Source organism: Notechis scutatus, chromosome Z (assembly GCF_049901735.1).
Source record: "Notechis scutatus isolate UNSWTSFEM ecotype Mainland chromosome Z, rNotScu1.2, whole genome shotgun sequence".
In the NCBI taxonomy this organism is placed as follows: domain Eukaryota; kingdom Metazoa; phylum Chordata; class Lepidosauria; order Squamata; family Elapidae; genus Notechis; species Notechis scutatus.
In genome coordinates, this window is record NC_142025.1 from 73,011,945 (window position 1) to 73,036,321 (window position 24,377).

Below are 24,377 nucleotides of genomic sequence, written 5' to 3' on the forward strand. Positions count from 1 at the left end.
CTCTTGCGAGAGTCCGCTAAACCTCACCCTTGCGAGGTCCCGCTAAAGCTTCACCCTTGAGAGGTCCCACCAAATGCTTCTTGAAAGGAATTCAGCAGCAAACCGGAAGATCGAAACAACGGACCGGTCGCTCGACGCGACAATAAGAAGATTGGAGATATTGATAGCAGATTAACTGTGGTTGAACAAGATAAAAGTGGGATGTTGGGATGGGAGATGGACAGATCAGAATTTTATCTCAGATTCCAAAACATAGAGGAAGAAAAGGGACAAAACCTAGCCGAGATAATGATAGAAATTTTGGCTGAAGCACTGGAAATAACTAAAGAGAAGATGATGGATGGAATAGACGAGGTTTATTGAGTCTTCACAAGATATGCAATGAGAAATAGCTTGCCAAGAGAAGTTCACATCAGATTTACAAAGAAAGCCATTAAAACGCAAATATTGCAAGTGGCAAGAGAAAACATTGAAATATAAAGACAAGGAGATTGTGGTCCTGAAACAAGTACCCAGAAGAGTGAGAGAGATGAGAAGAGAATACCGATTTCTGACCAAAATGCTACTTAAAAAAGAGGTGAATTATAGTTGGCTGATTCCAGAAGGTTTAATGTTCACATGGCAAGAACAGAGACATAGAATTGACTCAATTGAGAAAGCTTAATCATTTTACGCAGAATTTTTTGGAGGGAAAGAGGAGGAGGCAGAAAAAGAAATGTCACGAATTGACTTCCAAGAGGACTGCCAAATGGCGACTGAAAAAGAAGAAGGTGCAATAGGTGGAAAGGTGGAAGCCAAAGAACAATATGAACCAAGAACTATGAGAGCTGCTAAACCTAACTACAAAATATAACCATGGAAGAGAAAAAACTGATTACAATTAATATAAATGGACTTAACTCAGCTGTTAAAAGAAGAAAACTTTCCATAAATTAGAAAAATTAAAATTTGATATAATCTGCCTACAAGAAATACATATCAAAAGCAACATGAACAATTGCTGATACAGCCAAAATTAGGAAAATATTTATTTCTTTGACACAATGCAAGAAAAGAGGAGTGGTTTTATACATTAAAGATATTATCCCAGTGAAATTGATCTATACCGATGACGATGGAAGAATACTAATGGTGGAAATAATGGACAATAATATGAAAACACTCCTGATTGCAATCTATGCCCCGAATGACAATCAAGAAGAATTTTATAAAAATTACATATGAAAATAATTGAACTGGACTATGCTAATATAGTTATGATGGGAGATTTTAATGGAATTGTAGATAATAAACTGGACTATACAGCTGAAAAACAACAAAGCAAAACAGAAAGACTCTCCCTAAATCCTTTTTTAAAATGACAGATGAAATAAATTTAAAGATACATGGAGAGAGAAGAAGCGCTAAGACTAAACAATACACCTTCTATTCAAACAGACATTTATCATGGTCCAGAATAGATATGATATGGATGTCAACAGAATTGTTAGCTAATATTCAAGAAATAAATATTGAAACAAGTACTTGGGCAGATCACAATCCAATGACAATTAAATGGAAAGGACAAAGAAGAAGATCTAGATGGCCATTAAATAATACTATATTAAAGGAAAAAGACTTCACACAGTGGATGGAGAAAGAACTGGCTTTCTTCTTTAGAGAAAACAAAAAAGAAGATACATCAATGCAGAACGTACGGGATACAATGAAGGCATATGTCAGAGGCTTGATAATAGACTATACAAGGAAAAGAAATACCATGAAAAGACTAGCCTCTAAGGCATTAGAGGATGAATATAAAGGACTTGAAAAAGAGCTACAGAAAATGCCACAGAAAAAGGACATTAAGTTAAAAATGGATATAATTAAACATAAAATGGGTCTAATAGAAAAAGAAGAATTAGCATAGAAAATCAGAGGTGCCAAACAGAACTACTTTAAAGATGCAAATAAACCAGGTAGATGGTTAGCATATAAATTGAGAAAGGAGAAAGAATCAAGGAAAATATTGCAATTAATAGATGACCAAGGCCAAGTTTGCTATGGTAGTAAAGAGAAGAAGGAAATCATATGAGGCTATTATGGGAAACTGTACACACAAGAGAATATTGTTGAGGAAAGAGTTAAACAGTACTTACAGGAATGCTAATCTACCCCAGATACCTAAAGAGATTGAAACAAGTTAGAAAGCAATATAACGATGATGGAGTTCACTGAAGCACTCAAGAAGTGAAACAATGGAAAGGCACCAGGCCCAGATGGACTTCCAGCAGAATTTTATAAAACACTACAAGAATCGTTGAACCTTCCATTGCTAGAAGTTATGAATGAAGTTATGTTAAAGAAGAAGATACCCAAATCATGGTCAGAAGCTTATATTACACTTGTCCCCAAAAGAGGAGGCCGATCCATTACAAATCAAGAACTATAGACCTATTTCCTTACTAAACTCAGATTATAAAATTTTTGCTTCAATATTGGCAGAAAGACTTAAAAAATACTTAAACAATTTTATCCATCCTCTTTGGCAGAAATGGATTTCTTCCAAAGAAACAAATTAAAGATAATATGAGAGTAATCTTGGACACTTTGGAATACTATGAGGCACACCCTGAAAAACAAATGGCTTTGATATTTCTGGAAAGGTGGCTGGTTTGAAAATAAATAAAGATAAGACAAAGATCTTGACAAAGAATATGCTATCAAGACAAAAGGAAGAATTGGCAGATCTATTGACAATTCAGGTCATGAATAAGATCAAGTACTTGGGGATACATTTGACAGCAAGATAGTAGTACACTAAAAGAGAATAACTGTATCAAACTTAAGCAGCAGATAGCGCTAGATTTGGCGAAATGGGAAAATTCACAACTGTCATTAATAGGGAGAATATCAACAATCAAGATGAATATATTACCCAGAATTTTATATTTGTTTCAAACAATTCCAATTAGGCTTGGAAAAGATTACTTTGAAGATTTAAATAAAATTGTGTTGAAATATATATGGCAAAGTAAGCGAGAATAAAGTTAAAACTTTTGCAAGATCTCAGAATAAGCGGAGGATTTGGTTTGCCTAATTGGGAGTTGTATTACCAAGCTACAAATTTGATGTGGGTTAAGGAATGGATAACATTAAGAAATACTAGATTGTTGAAATTAGAAGGACATGATCTGTTGTTGGGGTGGCATGCTTTTCTATGGTATAAAGGAACTAAAACACAGTGGTATTTTAGAAGACATTATATACTGAAGTCTCTGTGGTTAAACTGGGAGAAGACTAAAAGACAATATTATTTGAAAATTCCAGTCTGGCTATCGACTATTGAAGCATTTTCTTATCCTATAATATATAAAAAGGAACAAACAGTTAGATATGGGGAAATATTGAATGAAAAGGGTGAACTTAAATCTATGCAAAAATTAGAGGAACAAGGTATAAAGATGAATTGGTTTTCATATGTGCAAATAGATTCAAGGTATGATAAAGACTCTAAAACAGAAGGTTTCTATGACAAACTGACTGATTTAGATAAGATTTTGACAGGTACTGATGAAAAGGTGATTAAAAAATTGTATGGATATTTATTAGAAATTAAACTAGAAGAAGAACAAGTTAAAGAAACAATGATTGCTTGGGGGAAGAATTTTGGATATGGGATTGATCTAGAGAAATGGCAAAAATTGTGGTCTCAAAATTATAAAATGACAATGTCAACAGCATATAAAGAAAATTTGTATAAGATTTTTTACAGGTGGCATTCCCCCCCCCAACAAGAATAGCAAGAATGTTCAAGAACAAATCTGAAAAATGTTGGAAATGTCATCAGGTACCTGGCTCATATTACCATATGTGGTGGACTTGTGTGGATGCTAAAAAATATTGGACTAAAATCACACACGTGGTTGGAAAAAATGACAAAAAAGCATATAGATTTGAAAACAGAGATATTTTTATTGGGAATTTTACCTGAAATATATAGTAAAGAATTAAAATACTTGATTGTAAATGTATTAACAGCGGCTAGGATTGTATTTGCTAAAAACTGGAAAAATGAGAAAATACCATCACAGGAGGAAATCATTAAGAAAATATTGGAATGTGCTGAAATGAGTAGATTGACATTTCAAATCAGAGAACAAGATGATAAACAATTTTATAAAATTTGGGATCTATTCTATCAATGGTTAGACAATAAAACATGGTAATGAAATATGTAGATTCTTAGAAAATAATAAATATATAAAGATGTATTCTTTTCTTATTATATCTACAAAATGATTGTAGGATAGATTTGAGATGATAATATGAACTGTTATAAAACAAATTAAGTAAAATATGGATTATTTCGTAAAACACGAATGAATAAAAATATAGTCAAATGATTGATTGACAATGATATTAATGTATTTAATATTTGATTGAAAATATGAGAATATATACAATGTAATTATAATTGAAGACTACAAAATGGAAGCACAAAACAATTTGTAAACCAACCAGCACACTGTATGTATATATATGGAAGATGGCTTGATGTTTTTATGTTTTGTTTGTTTATGTTTGTCTTAAAAAACAATAAAAACTTTTTAATAAAAAAGAAGAAATTACTGGCCTAATCCTGTAAGGAAGGCAGGAAGGAAACATTCTGGTGTTGCTTACAGAAACTGCCTCTCTGTTAACCCCTATTACATTCTTGGCAGGACTAGACTTCCTGTCTCAGGAACGTCTCTGGAGTTTCCCCCCCCCTCCTTTTCTGGTACTTTTCTTGTGTGGAGTGACCATTCAAAGTTACAATGGCACTGAAAAAAGTGACTTATGACCATTTTTCACACTTACGACTGTTGCAGCATCCCCACAGTCATGAGAGGCCAGATGTGTGCCTCGATGTGAGTGATGTTCAGTTGGCCATGCCCAGCCAGTCACATTACCACCAAGCCATGCCCACCAACTAAGCCACACCCACAGAACTGGTTGTTAAAAAAATTGAATCCCACCCCTGGAAATGGCGGAATAAATAGTTAAAGGCCCAATGATCGCATGGGCAAGGAATGTAGGGCACAATATTAATTTGGAAGATTGGGAAAAAAATTGGAATCGAAATTACAAAATAACAAAATTGGCGATCTATAAAGAAAATCAATATAAAATGTGTTACCGGTGGTATCTGTCACCCTCAAGGTTAGCTAGCATTTAACCAAACATGAGTCTGATGTGTTGGAAAGGTAAGCAAATGAGGGGCACCTTCTTCCACACTTGGTGGCTCTGCCCAAAAAGTAAAAAAATATTGGAAAAAAATTAGACTGTGGATAAAAGAAATTACAAGTAATAGCTGGCAAGTAATAGATAACTTTAGTAAGAAATTCAGAGAGGTGGTGCCTGGCAGAAGCATTGTATGATATACACTTTTTCAATGTTGCAAATAAGATGGTTCTTCCCTTCCCTGGTTTAATAATAGTCACAGGATTGACTAGCAGTGCTAACATATAAAGTATATCTAAAAAGTGGTAAAGTTAGTAATGATAATCATAGTCTAGTAATAAGCATACTTATAAATAATGAATAATTCTTATGTAAATTATATAAACTAAACTATAACTAAAATTCATAATGAGCAAGCCTGCAGAATGAATTTTCAAATGCAAGTTCAGTATGTACAAAGAAAATCTCTTACTATAATATTTTTGTCCATGCCTTTATTAACAGATTAACAGCCTTGGAAAGGGCTTTGTAGGTCAGGGGTGTCAAACTCAAGGCCTGCGGGGTGCATCCATGATGAGGCTGAATCTGGTCCAGGTAGCTATCCTGGAAAGTGTAAGAGTCTGGCCTGCATCACTTCAGCCCAGCCTATGCCATCTCTGCATGCGTGCACACTGGCCCAGTTTTCTGTCACCATGTACAGAGCAACTAAAGTAGTCTGTGGGACTATGGTAAAAAAAAACAGTTCAGACCTTCCAACCTTGTGAGATTTTTTTTTTTTTGTGAGAAATTGGAAGGTCTGAACTAATTTTTTTACTGTAGTCCCACAGACTACTTTAGTTGCTCTGCATGTGGTGGCAAAAGGAGCTGGAAAGGTTAGTGTAAGGATGTGTCTGCCCTGGGTAGTGAGGGGTGAAGGTTTGGCCTAACTGAAGGCCCTTGGGTAAGCCAGGGAAGGGGCGGGGTGGGTGGAACAGCTCTGCACAAATAGTAAAACAGTAAGGATGGCTGTGGAATCGGAATTGGCCAGGTGCACGAACCAATGCCCTCCGTAGCCCTGGTGCTCGCGTTACTGTTTGAAAGCTGAATGAAGCCTTCAATTGATTGAGGAAGCACTGCAGGCTTAGGCCCTTAACAGCCGCAGACAGCCCACCAGAGTTTGCTGCACTGGGACATGAATGAGACCCTGTCCCATGGAGCCCACTGCAACTTGGGCAGGGAGGATAAGGAGAAGAACGGAAAAGCTTTGTGCCAGCTGGCAGGGAGCAGAGCAGGCAAGGCTGGCTGGCTGGCTGGTTGGGGAGGGGGCAATCATGGTTGCTTAGGTGGCTGCCACCGCCAGCAGCTTGAATGCCCCGACTAAAGCTGGAATTCGCCAAGCCAGGGGAGAAATGAGAGGCCCTGTTGTCCCTCAGAGCCTGCACTGCTTGAGCGGGAAAGATGGAGAGAAAAACGGCTACTCAGTTGGCTCTCCCCCCTGCCACTGCCAGCAGCTTGAATGCCCAACTAAAGCAGGGATTGTGCACTTGCTCTCTCTCATACAGAGTCAGAGGGAGTTTGGAGACCCCCCCTCATCTTGCTGTGGTGGCAGTTGCAGCGCATCAATGCCTGGCTGGTGGGGTGCTCAGGTAAGCTAGTACGGGGCAAGGGGGCAGCTCTGTACTCCCCGCCTTGCTTTGTACTCCATCACCTGTCCACCTTGCTGTTCAGGTGGCTCCTGTTGCCTGTGCCGCTGTCAGCAGCTTGGGTGCCCTGTATCTCTCTCTCTCGCTCCCTCCCTCCCCCCTCTCTCACATGCACGCACACACACACACACACACACAATTGGATTGCTCTCTTGCTCTCTTTCTCTGTCGTGCCCTGTTTGCAAGCAAGTGTGCTCCGTGGGACAATGAGGTCTCATAAGTAGTTAAGTGGAAATTAGTTGGGGGGTAGGGAGGAGTAGGAGACCAGCAAACACTTTTCATGCTGAGAATGAAAGTTTCTGGGTCCATGACTCTGCAAAAGAGGATGGATGCCTGAAACTGCACAATATTATAGCACCCACAAATGTCCATTCTCTGCAAAACATTTCATTTCAGCCAACTCTCCTCTCCCTTCCTCAAAGGTAAAGAAACAAAGAAAGGAGACAGATGTTTGCAAGTAAGTGAGTCCTTGTGGCAGGAAGGGAGGGAACTTAGTGGGTTGAGGATCTGTTCTATCATTAGCCCCCCCGCCATAGCCTACCCCATCTTAAGATGTGCACATTAGTATTCTTGAATTGTGAGCTCTTAGGAAAGTATCCCATCATTGTGTGTTTCAAATAGCTATTTCCAATGCAGAAAACAGGATAAGAAAAGAGGGAAAGAGAGCAAGGAAGGAAAAAGGAAAGAGGGGAAGAAAGAAAGAATGAAAGGGGAAGGAAAAAGAAGGGAGGGAGGGAAGGATGGAAGGAAGATTATAATGAGAGAGAGTGACGGTCTGAGGTAAATCCTGCCTTAGCACTTGGCCACCAGTAGCCCTGCTGCTTTTTGCCATCCCCTTGTCTCCGCCACCTGACCTCTCCTGGTGTCTCACATCCTATCACTGAGGATGCTTTGGTTACAAAGCCGAGTCTCCTTGTAAGAAGGTGGAGTTGGCCTCCCTCTGACCCACACACTTTGCCCTCCCGCACACACCATGAGCAACTTGGCCAAGGAGAGCAAGCACAGCAGCAGTGGGAGCTGGCCACAACCACTCCAGATATGCCCACCCTGGCCCTCCGAAGTCAACTACAACCATGATATGTCCCTCAATGAGTTTGACACCCCTGTTGTAGGTCATCTAGTCCAATCCCCTGCCCAAGTAGGAGACCCTACACCATTTATGTCAGATGGCAGTCCAGTCTCTTCTTGAAAGTCTCCAGTGATGAAGCTCCCATAACTTCTGAAGGCAAGCTGTTCCATTGGTTGATTGTTCTCACTCTCAAAAAAATTCTCCTTAATTCCAGGATTTCCGTTGTTCAGTTTCCATCCTTTATTCCCTGCCTGCTTTGGAAAACAGGTAGACCCCCCCCCCACTCTCTCTGATACCCCTTCAAGTATTGGAACACTGCCATCATGTCTTTCCTAGTCCTTCTCTTCACTAGACTAGCCATGCCCTTAAACATATCTGACTTAAACAGATTCAATGCAGAGTATAAATATTTTGGTAGTGCTTAGCATCAAGTATATACCTAATTAAACTCAATTGCTAAACCCTGTTAAGCCTGAATTCCCCAACAAGTGTTAAGGAAAACAAACTAAACAGAATGTGTAGCGTAGTCAGATAGGCAGACAGGTAAATGTGTGAGATAAGTTTGTATTTTAGTTAACACGCAGTAAAATAACAGATACGCTTGTGCTATCAAAAATATAGTTTATTCCATTAGGAATTATAGCATAGTCAAAATAAATGGTCCATTAGTCATGTATCATTTCAGTCAGTCCAGTCAGGGATACTCAATTTGCAAAATCCGTGTTGAATAGCCAATGTCAGTTCACTTACAATAAATCAGTCCATATTATCTCTTCTCTCCGTTGAGAAATCAACACTCCTTTCTCTCCTCCGTTCCAGTAAGGAAAAACGCAGTCATCAATCCATCCAGTAATTAGGGATCATTAAGCCAGAGAGAGAGAGCTGCAATTGACTTGCTTCTTTTATGGTGCTTTTACAACCACACCCTTAATTACATTCTTGTAGTTAAAGTTACACACACTTTAACCAACAAACCATGATAACTTATTTATTATTTTTTACCCAAACCAGTTAGGGTAAACAATGTTATCCCTAACAAACCCAATGCACCACTAAGAAGTTTTTCCATAATGTTTTTCCATGTTCTTTATTATTAATTTTTCTCTACTTCTGCTGTTGTATCTTTATTTTTGTATATTTCTAAATAGATTAAAATAGAATTTTAAATAGACTTTAAAAAGATGATTCTTATGAATCTCAGGAGAATAATCAAATGTAAAATTCACTATGGATTACTTGCAGAGTATATAGTCTTAGGTAGTATTCACTTCATTTTCAAATGCCCGTCATTCAGGGTTCTGCAAGCAAGTTAGCCTTCCAGCTCATGGAAGCTTACAATAATATTACTAAACTGGTTATAATTCTCAATGCTTTGGCAAGTTGGCAAATACTGATAGACCAAAAACTATTAATAACAAATGTAGAAGTCAAGATGAGCTAGTTATGTAATTCTATTTAAGAGTCAAAACCAGAGTTTTTACAGGTTTTTTTTTTAAATCTGAGCTAACAAATCTAATTATGAATGTAAAATGATCATTTGGTCTCCCTTTCATACATTTGAAATTAAAAGGCTTGCTATTATTTTTGAAATGTTGCAATAATAGTTGCATACCTGCCAGAGGCTTCATTGCTATACAAAGAAAAATATTTAATTGTGCTTTTTACCTCTTAAAATAAAAACACTTTTTGATCTAGTATTCCTTTCAATTAATTCTTTGCTTATCTCATCATGGATTATTGTCCACCTTATTATTATTTTTCTTTCTGCTTTCATAAACAGAAAGAGTAATTTATATTGAACTTATATATACCAACTCTATGCAAAATCATGGCAGCTTTCAATAAAATTAAAAACATATATCAAGATGTAGGAGAATTATGCTGAAATAGCATAATAAAGATTACTCTATTGTTCCTGTTAAAGTCCAAGAAAGACCTGGCACTATTTGTGGTAAAAGTTTTAAAATTACAAAGGAGAGGAGGTGGGGAGCGAAAGAGAGATTGAGAGTCTGTAGTTGAATTTACACAACATGCTAAAAACTAAAATGAATTGTGATGGCACTTTTGGGTTCAATGTACTGAATCAATCCAGCTAATGTCTTAATACACAGTATGTTGATCGGATCATCACATTAAGACATACAATTATATATTCAGACATAACACATTATTATAAACACAGCAATTGAATTTTGCTCCTTTGTTCACGGATAAATCCAGTTCATATTAAGTAAGCCAAGTCCATGTTTAGCATCAGGACCTGGTCATTGCCACTGCCTTGCTCTTGCCTTGACCCAAAGTGATCAGAAAACTGCAATGCATATGTCATGTATTGTAATGCCCATCTATTCCTGCATTTGCTTGTTAATCTCCTAAGAGTCCATTTCCAAAGAGAATCCTTTATTCTACTTAAAATGAAAGATAGAATAAAATTAAAATTCTGTAAGTAACCAAGGCAAACAAAGAGTTAGAATATAAAAAAGATATCAGATCTGATGGATGTCCAAAGATAATAGGAATGAAAAACATTAAATTATTATTATAATTTGTCACATATTGAGTCAAATGTTTAGAATGTATTTGGCATTTCTGTCTATTGAGTCCTTCTCAAGGACCTGGGATAGGCAAATGTTTTTGTTTAATAGTATTAAAGATATTAAAGTATTAATGATTTTGTCAATTTTGATGGTGTTTAAGTGATGTTTCAGTTGTTTTGGGTTTGCACGGAAGGCATCTATTACTACCTTTGTCTTGTTTTAATCAGTGATTCTACTTTTATTATGTGAGTTCCCCCCTCTTCATTTTTACTTTGGGTACTGTAACATCCACTAATTAAAGCTTTTTGGTTTTTTAAAATAACAATTATTAAGATTGGGTATTGTACATAAGATGCTTTTCTGTTTGAATTCTAAAGCACAGAGCACTTTACTTTCTTTATTCTCTATTTCTTGTATTTTTAGTATTTCTAGTATTTTGTGGTTTCACCAGCTTTTGCTTGCAGGCAAAAGCAAGGGTAGGATTCAAATTTTTTAACAACTGGTTCTGTATGCGTGGCTTAGTTGGTTGGCATGGTTTGGTGGTCATGTGACTGGGTGGACGTGGCTTGGTGGTCATGTTATTGGCTGGGTGTGGCCAACTCAATATCACTCACATCGAGGCACGCATCTCCTCGCCTGGCCTCTCATGACTATGGGCATGCTGCAACAGTCGTGTGAAAAATAGTCATAAGTCACTTTTTTCAGTGCCATTGTAACTTTGAATCGTCACTCCACACAAGCAGAGTACCAGCAAAGGAGGGGGAAAAAACTGCAGAGATGTTCCTGAGACAGGAAGTCTAGTCCTGCCAAGAATGTAATAAGGGTTAATGGAGAGGCACTTTCTGTAATCAATACCAGAATGTTTCCTTCCTGCCTTCCTTACAGGATTAAGCCCGTAATTTCTTCTAACAACCGGTTCTCCAAACTGCTTAGAATGTTAACAACCGGTTCTAGCGAATAGGTGCGAACTGGTAGAATCCCACCTCTGGGCAAAAGGGATTTCTTGCATATATTCCAATGTATCTTGCTACCACTTTGTCATGCTGTTGTTTGAAATCAGGCAGGGCAATCTTTTTGCACCAGTTAACTGAGTGGTCTACTATTTCTTCAGCTTCTTTGCAGATATAACATTGCTATCTGCTACTGTTTTTTCAATTCCATTTATTTGTTTTAAATTATATAATATATTTATATTAATTAATATATTTATTTGTTTTAATTTATATATATTAAAATTTTAATTTATTTGCTTGGTCTTATGCAGCTAGAATTAGCCCTTCTGTTTCTTTCTTCATTTTTTCTGCTCTTAGCCAATGACAGGTCTTTTGGTTATCTGCTTTCTAGTTTTTAATGAACTGGTCATATAATACTTTGCCTTACCATGTCTCTTCTATTCTTCATTTGCTCTTCCTTGTAGGCCAGTTTGGTCTCTTTAGTATTCAGTAATCATTCATCACTGTCAACATTGCTGCATGGATGAAGAGCATGATTCATTGTTATTATTGCTTTATGCTTCCAGGGATTCTATTTCAGATTGTATCCAGTTCACTAATTCAGTTGTATATCTAATGACTGGAATTGCCCAAGTGATGATTGCTTTGATGGTATTTTTACCATTGAGTTGACTTTAAGATCATCTTTACTACCCACATGTTAATTTTAACATCCTTGGTGTTGTTAACCTGAAGGATACTTAGATATTTGTAGTGAACTTCTTCATTCAGGCTCTTGATATCATTTCCATAGAACAGCTTGAATCCTTCCATTTTCATTTTTCCCCCTGCTGATGGCAAGAGCAGGATATTTGTCCAGTCTGAATATGCAGACAGTGTTGACAAACAATTTTGCAGATTCTATTTAGTTGTATGCACTATCTGTCACTGTATTGTTTATGGGAGAGATAATTTTTTCCTCTGGTGACACTGTCTAGTATGGTTAAATTCCTGAATTTTCCATAACATTTCCCACATTCCAGGCCATTAGTAACCTGAACAACTGATTCTTTATAATAGCAGAAACTTCTGCATCAAGTAATAAAAACCTCAGCAAATAACAGTGAGCCTGGTCTTCTGAAGGTTTATGAATGTAAACTGTCCGACTAATGGATTCCAAAGAAGTAAACACTCTTGGGAACTTTGAATTCCCAAAATTAAAATTTTATTGGATACACCATTTTGGCACTGAAGAAACAAAACCAGCTCTGGTTTCCTCACGCAAAGGCTTGCTGAGTTAAGCAATAGCTTTCCCTTCTCTCTAGCCCTGGATGTTCACATTGTCCAGTTATGAGACTTTTGTCATGGGAATAATCCACTTCCTTCTCAGGCACCTTGATGGTTTCCAGGCTCTCACAATTTGTGCTTAAAATGTCAGCTTCCGTTCCACCCTTCCCTCCACCCAGTTAAATGGCAAGTTGAATTGTGATACCATTCAAAAGAAGCAAAGCGGTTCAATCTTGACAGTGAACCAGCTAAAAGGTGAAATGAACATGGTTTGAACAATTAGATTGTATGTTTCTCTGTGTTTGTGTATTTACTGTATTTGAATGATCAGTAGACAGTCTGTGTTTGTGTTTTGTGCGTGTGTGTGTATAAATCACATTTGTATTTCCACTTCATTGGAATAGTTTTTATGAAGCTTTTAATATTTTCTTCTCCTAAGTTAAAAGTAATAAAATACTCTCCTACCCTTCCTTTCTGCCTATCTGTCTGTTAGCCTGTTTGTCTAATATTGATTATACCTGATAAATGAAATCTGATAGGCAGAGGCGAAAGAAATAAAAAAGGGGAAGACATCACTTTTCTACCTTTACTTACCATTCCTCTCCTTTTTTTATTCACTTTTGGTCTCCATTCATTATTATTGGCCAAATCAGTTATAGTCCTCTCTTTCTTTTATTCATCCACTTATATCTCCTCATTTTCACAATTTCTGCTTCTTTCACCTGATTTTGCTTCTCTAGGAGATAGCTAGAAAAAAAGCAGCATTGTTGTTGTTATGAACTAACAAAAACTATTTAATAAAACGTATCAACCTCATGATAAGCAGGCTTGTAATCCTGCACCTTTGATTGACCCTTGGATAGCGAACAGGGATTGCTCCTTACGGAGCAACCTGATTGGCTATTAGTTTAACATCTCTCATTGGGCAAAAGTTAAGCATTTGGACACAAGTCATTGGTTAACGGGTCAGCAGCCAGCTCTATAAAAGGGCTGCTGCTGCCCAAGGGTTTTCGCTCTGTTCTTAATCCTTAATAAAGAGTTGAAGTTCACTAGTTCTCTGACTCGTCTCCGTTCCTTGCACCCATGCCCAGAATATAACAGTTGTTGCCCACCATCTTAAATGGATCATCTCCTGTCTTTTCAAGGGTTGGAAATTAGGGCATTAATTGTATAACATGAGCAAGCATGGGAGTGAGAAACAGTATATTTTAGTGGAGCCAGGAGCTATCAGGTGTCTCAAATTGCAGAACTATTGTCACAAGAAAAAGACTGACTTTAAAATGTAGTATACATTTGAGAAAATGTAAGATTTTTTTGCCATCTATGAATGCATTGCAGTTGGGAGATTAGTTGAATTTAATCAAGAGCATAATTCTCAGCTGCAGCTTGGTGGCCTGTACCCTCTTCTTTAAGTATGTGCAGTGAACATAGGATGTGTACCATTACCCAGAAAAACTTACAGTTCTCTAAATAATCCTCATCCACCAATTTCTTATCCCAGATAATTCTCTATTTCTGGGCATAATGCAGTAAAAAAACAAGGTTATCAGCAGGTTGTTTGATTCCAAGCCCATTGGAAACAACAGCTGCTGAAACAATTTCCAGAGCTAAGAAATAAATGAAGAAATTTTTATTTGTATCCAAGTGCATATACAGACATAATATTGCCATGTCTAGACATAGTAACACACAAACACAAACACAAACACACACATACACACAGAGAGGACTGCATTGACTAGACTGCTGCAGTGCACAGCTCCATTGGTTGTCCACTCAGATTCCTAGATCCCTCTCAAAGTTACTGCTGTTAAGCCACTACCACTTATAATATAATAACCTTTGCACTTCTTGCCTAAGAGTAAAACTTAGCTTTTCTCACAAAGAATTGCATTTTGTTGGAACGACCCAGTGTTCAAGTTTGTCAAGGTCCTTTTGGATCTTGAGCCTTTCTTCTAAAGTGTTGACCATTTCCCTTCCTCTTCAATTTGATGTCATCTGCAAATTTGATAAGTTCTCCTATCACCTCATCTAAATTGTATATAAAGATGTTGAAGAATACTGGGCCTAAGATAGAACCTTGGACTATCCCACCGCATACTTCCTCCCATGTAGATGTAATTCTACTGAGGTCTACGTACTGAATGCAGTTGGTCAGCCAGTTATGAATCCATCTTGTGGTGGTGCTGTCTATCCCACATTTTTCTATCTTACCCAGAAGTAGGCTGTGGTCTACCTTACTGAAGATATTCAATGTCCACAGCATTTAACTGTTTCACTAATTTAATCATTTTGTAATAAAAAGCAATAAGATTTGATTGGCATGTTTTGTTTTGGGCAAACCCATGTTGGCTTTCAGTAATTGTTCTGCTTATTTCTAGGTGCTCGCAGATCCATTGCTTGATTATCTTTTCCAGGATCTTACAAAGTACTGATACTGACTGATTGGTCTGCAGTTTCCTGGATCCATTTTTTTGGTCTTTTTTTTGAAGAACTACATGGAGGGAAGTATGCATTGGAGTACTCCAAAGCTCTGTTTTAGGCCCAGTGCTCTTCAACATTTTCATCAATGACTTGGACAAGGGGATAGATGGGGAACTCATCAAATTTTCAGATGACACCAAGCTGGCAGGAATAGCCAACACTACAGAAGATAGACTTCAGATACAGAAGGATCTTGACAGAATTGAATATTGGGTGCTATAAACAAAATGAAATGCAATGGTGAAAAAAGTAAGGTTCTACATTTAGGCAAGTAAAATCAAATGCACAAGTACAGTATATGTGATATCTTGCTCAATAGTAGTAATTGTGAGAGGGATCTCGGAGTCTTAGTGGACAACCATTTACATATGAGCCAGCAATCTGCAGCAGCTGCCAAAAAAGCCAACACAGTCCTAGGCTGCATAAACAGAGGGATAGAATCAAGATCACGTGAAGTGTTAATACTACTTTATAATGCCTTGGTAAGGCCATACTTGGAATACTGCATTCAGTTTTGGTTGCCACAATGTAAAAAAGATGTTGAGCCTCTAGAAAGAGTGCAGAGAAGAGCAACAAAGATGATTAGGGGACTGGAGGCTAAAACATATGAAGAACAGTTGCAGGAACTGGGTATGTCTAGTCTAATGAAAAGAAGGACTAGGGGAGATATGATAGCAGTGTTCCAATATCTCAGGAGCTGCCACAAAGAAGAAGGATTCAAGCTATTCTCCAAAGCACTTGAGGGCAGAAAAAGAAGCAATGGGTGGAAACTAATCAAGGAGAGAAGCAACTTAGAATTAAGGAGAAATTTACTGACAGTTAGAACAATTAATCAGTGTAACAACTTGCCTCCAGAAGTTGCGAATGCTCCAACACTGGAAGTTTTTAAAAATATGTTCAAGAACCATTTGTCTGAAGTGGTGTAGGCTTTCCTGCCTAGGCAGGGGGTTGGACTCGAAGACCTCCAAGGTCCCTTCCAACTCTGTTATTCTATTCTATTCTATTCTATTCTATTCTATTCTATTCTATTCTATTCTATTCTATTCTATTCTATTCTAAGATAGGAACCATATCTAGTCTTTTTCACTCCTCTGGTAGTTTTCCAATGCTCTAGATTCTTTGAAAGATATGATTCAATGGTTCTGAGATCACATCTAACAAATCCTTCAGAATTCTGGGATGTAATCCATCTTGTGCTGGTGATTTGAACTTGTCTAGAGTAAATAGGTGTTGCCTTTCTTGACTATTTTGACTTTTTTTTTTACATTGTTTTTGATAGGCTGGACTGTTTCTTCCATTTGCATGAATACAGATACAAAAAATAGATTAACAATTCCATTTTCTCCATGCAATCTTCTCCCGTGGATCTAGCATTTCCTTGATTTTTTTCTTGTTTTTTTTACATATTGAAATAAATTTTTTAAAATTATTTTTGACATTTGTTGCAAGTTCATTCTGAATCTTTGCTTCCCTGTCTTCATTTTTGTAGATTCAGGATATGTATTAATATTTTGTCTTAGTTATGTGCCTTCTTTTTTATACTTGTCCTTTTTGTCTTTTAGTTTATCATTAATTATGGGGAAATTAGTTATGGAGAAATCACTCACTTTTTTCTGTTATCTTTTTTCTAGTGCTACTAACAGTAATCTCACCTAATGAACATCAACAGTCGTGGGCCTACAGAGCAAAGGGAGAATGAACAAAACATAATATTCAAAAATCTGAAATGGATTTCCCTATTGTTCAATATAAATAATAATGCTACTAACTTTCTTTTCAAATCAAGTTTATCCTTTACTTTTTAGCAAGCCTGATTTGTTCTACAGTGCTGTCTAAAAGAAGGGAGGCCTTGGTCGCTTCTGTAGTAATTAGGCGAGATTATAAAATCCATAAAACATAGCGAGCCAAAATGCAAAACTTCCCGGGGCTGTTTGCAAAGTGTGCTTCCGCTAATAAAGACCATTCTCCAGAGAATAGAAGAAGCAGCCATTCCTAATTTTCTCTGAGTAGTGAGTACAGGCATCATACGGACAGAAAATTCATTTTAAAAATAACTTTAACAGCTGTTCTTTCACATTATTTATTTATTAAGAAAGTTTATATGGTCATGCAACTTCTTTATAGTGACTCTTGGTGGCCTACAGAAATAAAACTCCAAATACAAAACCCTTAGCCACTTGACCACAACAATCTATATTGCACATATAATTAGTGTTTTTATATTCTTTAAAATATATTTTCATTTAATTAATTCTTATTAATTATTTAATCAGGCTAACAGAGTTGGGAGGGATCTTGTAGGTCATCTAGTTCAACCCCACAAGCAGGAGACCCTACATCATTTCTGACAGATGGCAGTCTCTTCTTGAAAGCCTCCTGGGATGAAGCTCCCACAACTTTTGAAGGCAAGATGTTCTAGACAAAATGATTGACTGTTCTCACTGTCAGAAAATTCCTCCTTATTTCCTCCTTATTTGCTCAAAGCCACCATATAATATGAATTACAATTAGAATATTTAAGAGATATAATAAAAATACAAAATATGATACAATTTAAAATATTTTGATGTCTTGTTTTAAAATCAAGGTTTGGAATTGTACTGAATGGTGTATTGCCCATTATGCTTTTCCTTTCTTTTTAAATAAAATTTACGCTAATTCAATATGTGATACCTTATCACAATGCAACATTACACTCCCTATCTCCAACTGCAGTGAAATAAGTAGAAATGTGAAAATACACAGTATGATGCCATCGTGTTCACCTGGTGAGGATAGCTGGAATATTATACAAGTTCTCAAACAAAAAGTAAACAAAGCAATATGATTTTCAGGTAGCCTTCATTTTTGTACAAACTACATATAATCTATCAACAGCAAGAAAAGCAACAGCCAGTTTTATGATCTAAGCTATGCCTCATACCTAACTGTTTTACAAAAACATTACTGTTTGTCTAGTAAAGAAATTGGTACTATTCAGGGGTTTTCTTAAGTGACAATTTCAGAGACTGCTGTAATTCTTGAAAAAACTTGACTATGACATATGTAAAAATTCACCATGAATTTTTATTAATAAGGATAAAAAATTACCACAACTTCCGGTTCTTTTTGTCTAATGATAAATGTAACATTTTGTCAGAAGGTGCTCCATTCAAAATCCAAGAAAGAAATACTTAGACTCCATTAATTAGAGAAAAGATATCTTTTACTGGAAGTCAAGTGGTAGCAACAAAAGAGTTCTGAATCTGAGAAAATGAGTGCGTAAATCACATATACAAAGTGATGGCAAGGTTCCCACCCCCAATAGTTCAATTGACTCATCCAATTAAAAGTTGTGTATCGCATCATGTGGGCATCTCCAGGTGGTGATGAGGCCTCTGTCCGTTGATCTTGACATATTTTGATGAAGAGTTGCGGCTGCTCATAGCATAGGATAGAAGCCTAAGCAAGAATCTCCCTCCCCCAACTTATACAGTTCTATTTTGTAACACCTCCAGCTCACTTCCCATAACTATATCCCACCTCCTCCCCCCGTTACTTATGACAGCCAAAAGATGCAAAGCAAAGGAAGAAAATCTTGAAGGCTGACGCATTTGGTCTCAATCTTTAAGTAATAAAAGGAAATAAAAGTGCAAACTCTTTCCTGATTACTTTGCTATTTTGAAGTCAAGCTTTTAGTAGACAGCTATTGATCTTCTTTCTCAAAATAATAAATCCTTTGGAACAGAATTTTCATAACTACACAGATCAGGCCCAATACTTCTCAGCAAGTCATTTTCCTGCCTTGCCAGTGTCAACTTTATGGCTATTAAATCACTTGTCCAGACATTCAATCACATAGCCAGGTCTGATGCCAATTCTTTTTCTGTAGTTTCATGGCCATTGTCATATAGGTGTCTCACACAAATGGAATATGAATTAGAATATAACTGGTCATTTATCAATATGAGAAACAGATCAAGATTATACTATTTTTTTCCTCACATTCTAATAAAAACTGCTGTTACTTAAGGGTGAGTTATATGTAAAAATATGACCATAGTATTATGAAAAAAATCTTCAAAAGTGCTATTTTTCTAAAGAGACCACAAATCAAATATATACCTACTTTCCTTTATAATAGGATTTAAGCTTAATTCTGAACATATATCCAATTTTAGTTTCTCTAATTTATTAAAAATCCTTTTTCTTTTTATTGCCGAGTTCAATCCATTTATGTTAATTGACATTAACTTTATTTCTTCTTCCATGTCTTTATTTATTTATAATAAGGTTTTGTTGCTCTTGTTCTTATCTCTCTTGCTTCCTTTGGTCCAACTTCTTCTCTTGTCGCTTTCTCTTCGTTGTCCATATCTCTCTCTCCTGCCACTTCTTCACGATGTCTAATTTCTTCTATTTCCCTCATTTTCTCTCCCTCTTGCTCTCTAAAGTAATGGTCATAAAATTGCTCCACTTTCTCTATAGAATCTAACCTATGTCTCTGTTCCTGCCATGTCACCATTATTCCCTCTGGTATCAGCTATCTAGAATTAATCCCTCTTTTGATTAAACACTTTGTCACAAATTGGTATTCTTTCCTTAAATCTCTAACTTTCCTTGGTATTTGCTTCAAAACTATTATTCCTTTCCCTTTATATTTCAATGGATCATCTCTCACTTTCTGTAGGATTTCTGTTCTTATAGCTTTCTTAGTGAATCTAATGTTTGCCAGTCTTGGTAACTCAGCCATTGCTTTTTCTTTAGTCACTTCCAAGTGCCCTGCCAACAAATCTGCCATTATTTCTGCTAGATTTCCCCCCTTACCTTCCTCAATATTTTGAAATCTTAGATAATGGTCAGGATGGTCCATCTCCAACAAAATAATTGTTCTATCCTTACTTTGATCAGCTAGTGTCAGCCTATAATCCATCTCTCCTACTCTTTTTTCTGTTATGTCTGCTCTCTCCTCTATTTTTTTTTCATATGTTCTTCATTTTTCATCATCAGTTGCTGAATATTCTCTACCTTTTCTTCTACTTTCCCTACCTTTCCTTTTACATTCCCTACTTTCTCTTCCACTGTCCCTATTTGTTCTTGTAGAGCTTGTAGGATCATTTTGATCTCTGCTTGCATTGTAGCCATCTTCTCTTGTTGTAATATAGTGTCCAGGGATCTTTGTCCTACTGGGCTGGAAGCCGCAAAAGAGGAAGCAGAAGATGGGGCAGATGTTGTTGTTTTCTTCATTTTAAAATGTTTAGTTTATTATCTTTTTATAATCTTTCTTGTAATGGTCTTGTAACCCTAATTATTTTTATTGACTGTTTCCTAGTATGTTTTTTTTATAAATATGATTTTATTTTTTATAAATATGATTTTATTTTATGCATTACTATTACTATTAATCCTTCCTTCCTTTCACCAATCTCCTCCCACTTGTGACTGTATGACTGTAACTTTGTTGCTTGTATTCTAACAATTTATTTTTTATTTTTAACAACATTGACAAACACAAACATAAAACATCAAATAAAACCATCTTTCCATTGTACAGTGTGTCGATTGGTACATGTCTTTTGTGTACAATATCAACAGTCTTTCCCTCCTAAATTAAAATTAAAATTCATTTTATGTAAATCAATTATCCATATCATATTATATTATTGTCAAATCATTATTAGACTTTAATTATAGATTCCTGTCATCCTTTTCAAGCAAATCCCAATTTTTACAAGACCTACTTTATAATATCATTCATTTCACTGTAATCAGTTGTAACATATTCTTACATTATATTATTTTACTATTATGTTATATTTATATTATAATGTATTTTACTTCTCTATTTACTTATCTAACCATTGGTAAAATAAATCCCATATTTTATAATATTCTTTATCTTCTTGCTCTCTAATTGCCAATTTCAATTTACTCAATTGCCAATGTCAATTTACTCATTTCTGCACATTCCATTATTTTCTTACTCACCTCCTCTTCTACTGGAATTTCTTCATTTTTCCAATTTTGAGCAAATACAATTCTAGCTGCTGTTAAAATATTAATAATCAAATATATCAATTCTCTACTGTATCCTTCAGGTAAGATACCCAATAAAAATATCTCTGGTTTCAAGTCTATATGCTGTTTTGTCATTTTTTCCAGCCATGTGTGAATTTTAGTCCAGTATCTTTTGGCTTCCAAACACCACATAAGATAATATGATCCAGGTATGTAATGACATTTCCAACATTTCGAACATCCTTGCTGTTCTTGTTGGGGGTAAATGCCTCTGTAAAAGATCTTATTCAAATTCTCTTTATATGCTGTTGACATTGTGAATTTATACGATTTTTTTTTTACTGTTTCCTAATATGATTTAATTGTATATTGTACCCTATGACTATTATTAAGTGTTGTACCTGATGATTCTTGACTCTTGATGAATGTATCTTTTCTTTTATGCATTCTGAGAGCACATGCACCAAGATAAATTCCTTGTGTGTCCAATCACACTTGGCCAATAAAGAATTCTATTCTATTCTATTCTATTCTATTCTATTCTATTCTATTCTATTCTATTCTATTCTATTCTATTCTATTCTATTCTATTCTATTCTATTCTATTCTATTCTATTCTATTTATTCCATTCCATTATATTCTATTCTTTGAAAGATCATTCTCCCCATGATCTGGCTGATGATTCCAATCTTTCATGCAGAAAACATTTTTTAATGTCAGGAATTTGGTCTAGATGTAGTATAACACCATATATAACACCACAGACAATACTGCTACCCTTCAAAAAGACCCTGACTATGTATCAGAATGGTCAAACAAATGGCAACTTAAAATCTCAACAAATAAATGCTCTGTCCTACATATTGGCAAAAAAAATCAGAAAATAAAATACAGGCTGAATAGTCAAGATTTGTTAATGATCCAAACTCTGTCAAGGATCTTGGAGTACTCATCTCAAATGACCTAAGTGCTAGAGCCCACTGTAACTACATAGCCAAAAAGGTGTTAAGAGTTGTTAACCCAATCTTACGTAGCTTTTTCTCTGGTAATATTACACTAATAACTAGAGCATACAAAACATTTGCTAGACCAATACTCGAATACAGCTCATCAGTCTGGAACCCACATTACGTATCTGATATTAACACAGTTGAGAAAGTCCAGAAATATTTCACAAGAAGAGTTCTCCACTCCTCTACTCGTTGCAGAATACCTTATGCCACCAGACTTGAAATTCTAGACCTAGAAAACCTAGAACTACTTTGCCTTCGGTTCAATCTAAGTATAGTATATAAAATCATACATTGCAATATCCTACCAGTCAATGAATACTTCAGCTTCAACCATAACAACACAAGAGCAAACAATAGATACAAACTCAAGGTTAATCGCACAAAACTTGATTGCAGGAAATACGACTTCAGCAACAGAGTGGTCAATGTCTGGACTACTCTACCTGACTCTGTGGTTTCTTCTCCAAACCCCAAAAACTTTAACCTTAGACTTTCTACTATTGACCTCACCCTTTCCTAAGAGGTCTGTAGGGGGCGTGCACACCAACGTGTCTACCGTCCCTGTCCTATTGTTTCTTTTATATATATATTTATTTTTCTTATATGTATCCATGTATTCATAACTATGTTTTTACTTATACCTATTATCTTGTAAGCAATTGACAAATAAGAATAAAATAAAAATAAAAAACCCATTAAATGATTTTTCTCCTGACACTTTTTGCGTCTTCCATTTTATATACATACAGTGTGTCAGTTGGTTACAAATCTTTTGTACTATCCTTTCGTAGTCATTACTCACAGTTTATATAAATTTTCACATTGTCAAAGTAACATATGCTTATCAATTATTAATAATCCATGACTAAACTATTTATTCCATCATTTTATACGAGATATTCCAAATTTTATTTAAAAATTTATATTGTATTTTCATCCAATGGTTATATATGTCTGTTGTATTTTATATCAATCTATTGAACTTTTATTACAAAATTATCTAATCTATTACATTACCATGTATTTTTGTCCAACCATTGATAAAACAAATCCCATATCATATAAAATTGCTTATCTTCTTGCTCTCTAATTTCAAATGTCAATTTGCTCATTTCAGCACAGTACACAATTTTCTGAATAACTTCCTCCTGCATATAACCTCCTCCTCATTTTTCTAATTCTTAGCAAAAACAATTCTAGCCGCTGTTAAAACATTTACAATCAAATATTTCAGCTCTTTATTGTTTTTTTCCGGTATAATTCCCAATAAAAAGATCTCTGGTTTAAAGTTTATGTGTTGTTTTATCATTTTTTCCAACCATGTGTGGATTTTAGTCCAATATATTTTTGCATCCGAGCATGTCCACCACATATGGTAATATGAACCAGGTATCTGATGACATTTCCAACATTTATCCGATTTGTTCTGAAACATTCTCGCAATTCTCATTGGGGGGTAGGTGCCACCTGTAAAACATCTTATACAAATTTTCTTTATATGCAGTCGACATTGTCATTTTATAATTTTGAGACCATAATTTTTGCCATTTCTCTAAATCAATCCCATATCCAAACTTTCCACCCCCAAGCAATCATCGTTTCTTTGACTTGTTCTTTCTCCAACTTAAATTCTAATTAATGTCCATAAAGTTTTTAAATTACCTTTTCATCAGTACCCATCAGAATTTTGTCTAAATTAGTCAACATCATAAATACCTTCTGTTTTTAAAATCTTTATTAAATCTAGATTGTATTTGCAAATATGAAAACCAATTCATTTTTACACCTTGTTCTTCCAATGCTTGCATAGATTTAAATTCACCCTTTTCATTCAATATCTCACCATATCTAACGGTTCCTTTTTATATATTATTGGATAAGAAAAAGCTTCAATAGTAGATATCCATAATGGAATTTTTAAGTAATATTGTCTTTTTATCTTCTCCCAGTTCACAAATTTTTTCCCAGTTCAAAAACAATGCCTCTCTTCTTTAGTGTCTTCTAAAATACTCCTGTGTTTTAGTTCCCTTATATCAGAGGATGCATGCCATCCCAGCAGCAAGTCATGCCCTGTGAAGGAGTATATTAATCTAAGTGTTATTGCTATTGCTAATTTTTTTTCCTGACAAAATACTACAGTTTGGGCATGTAGACCAGATAAGTGGAGATTGAATTT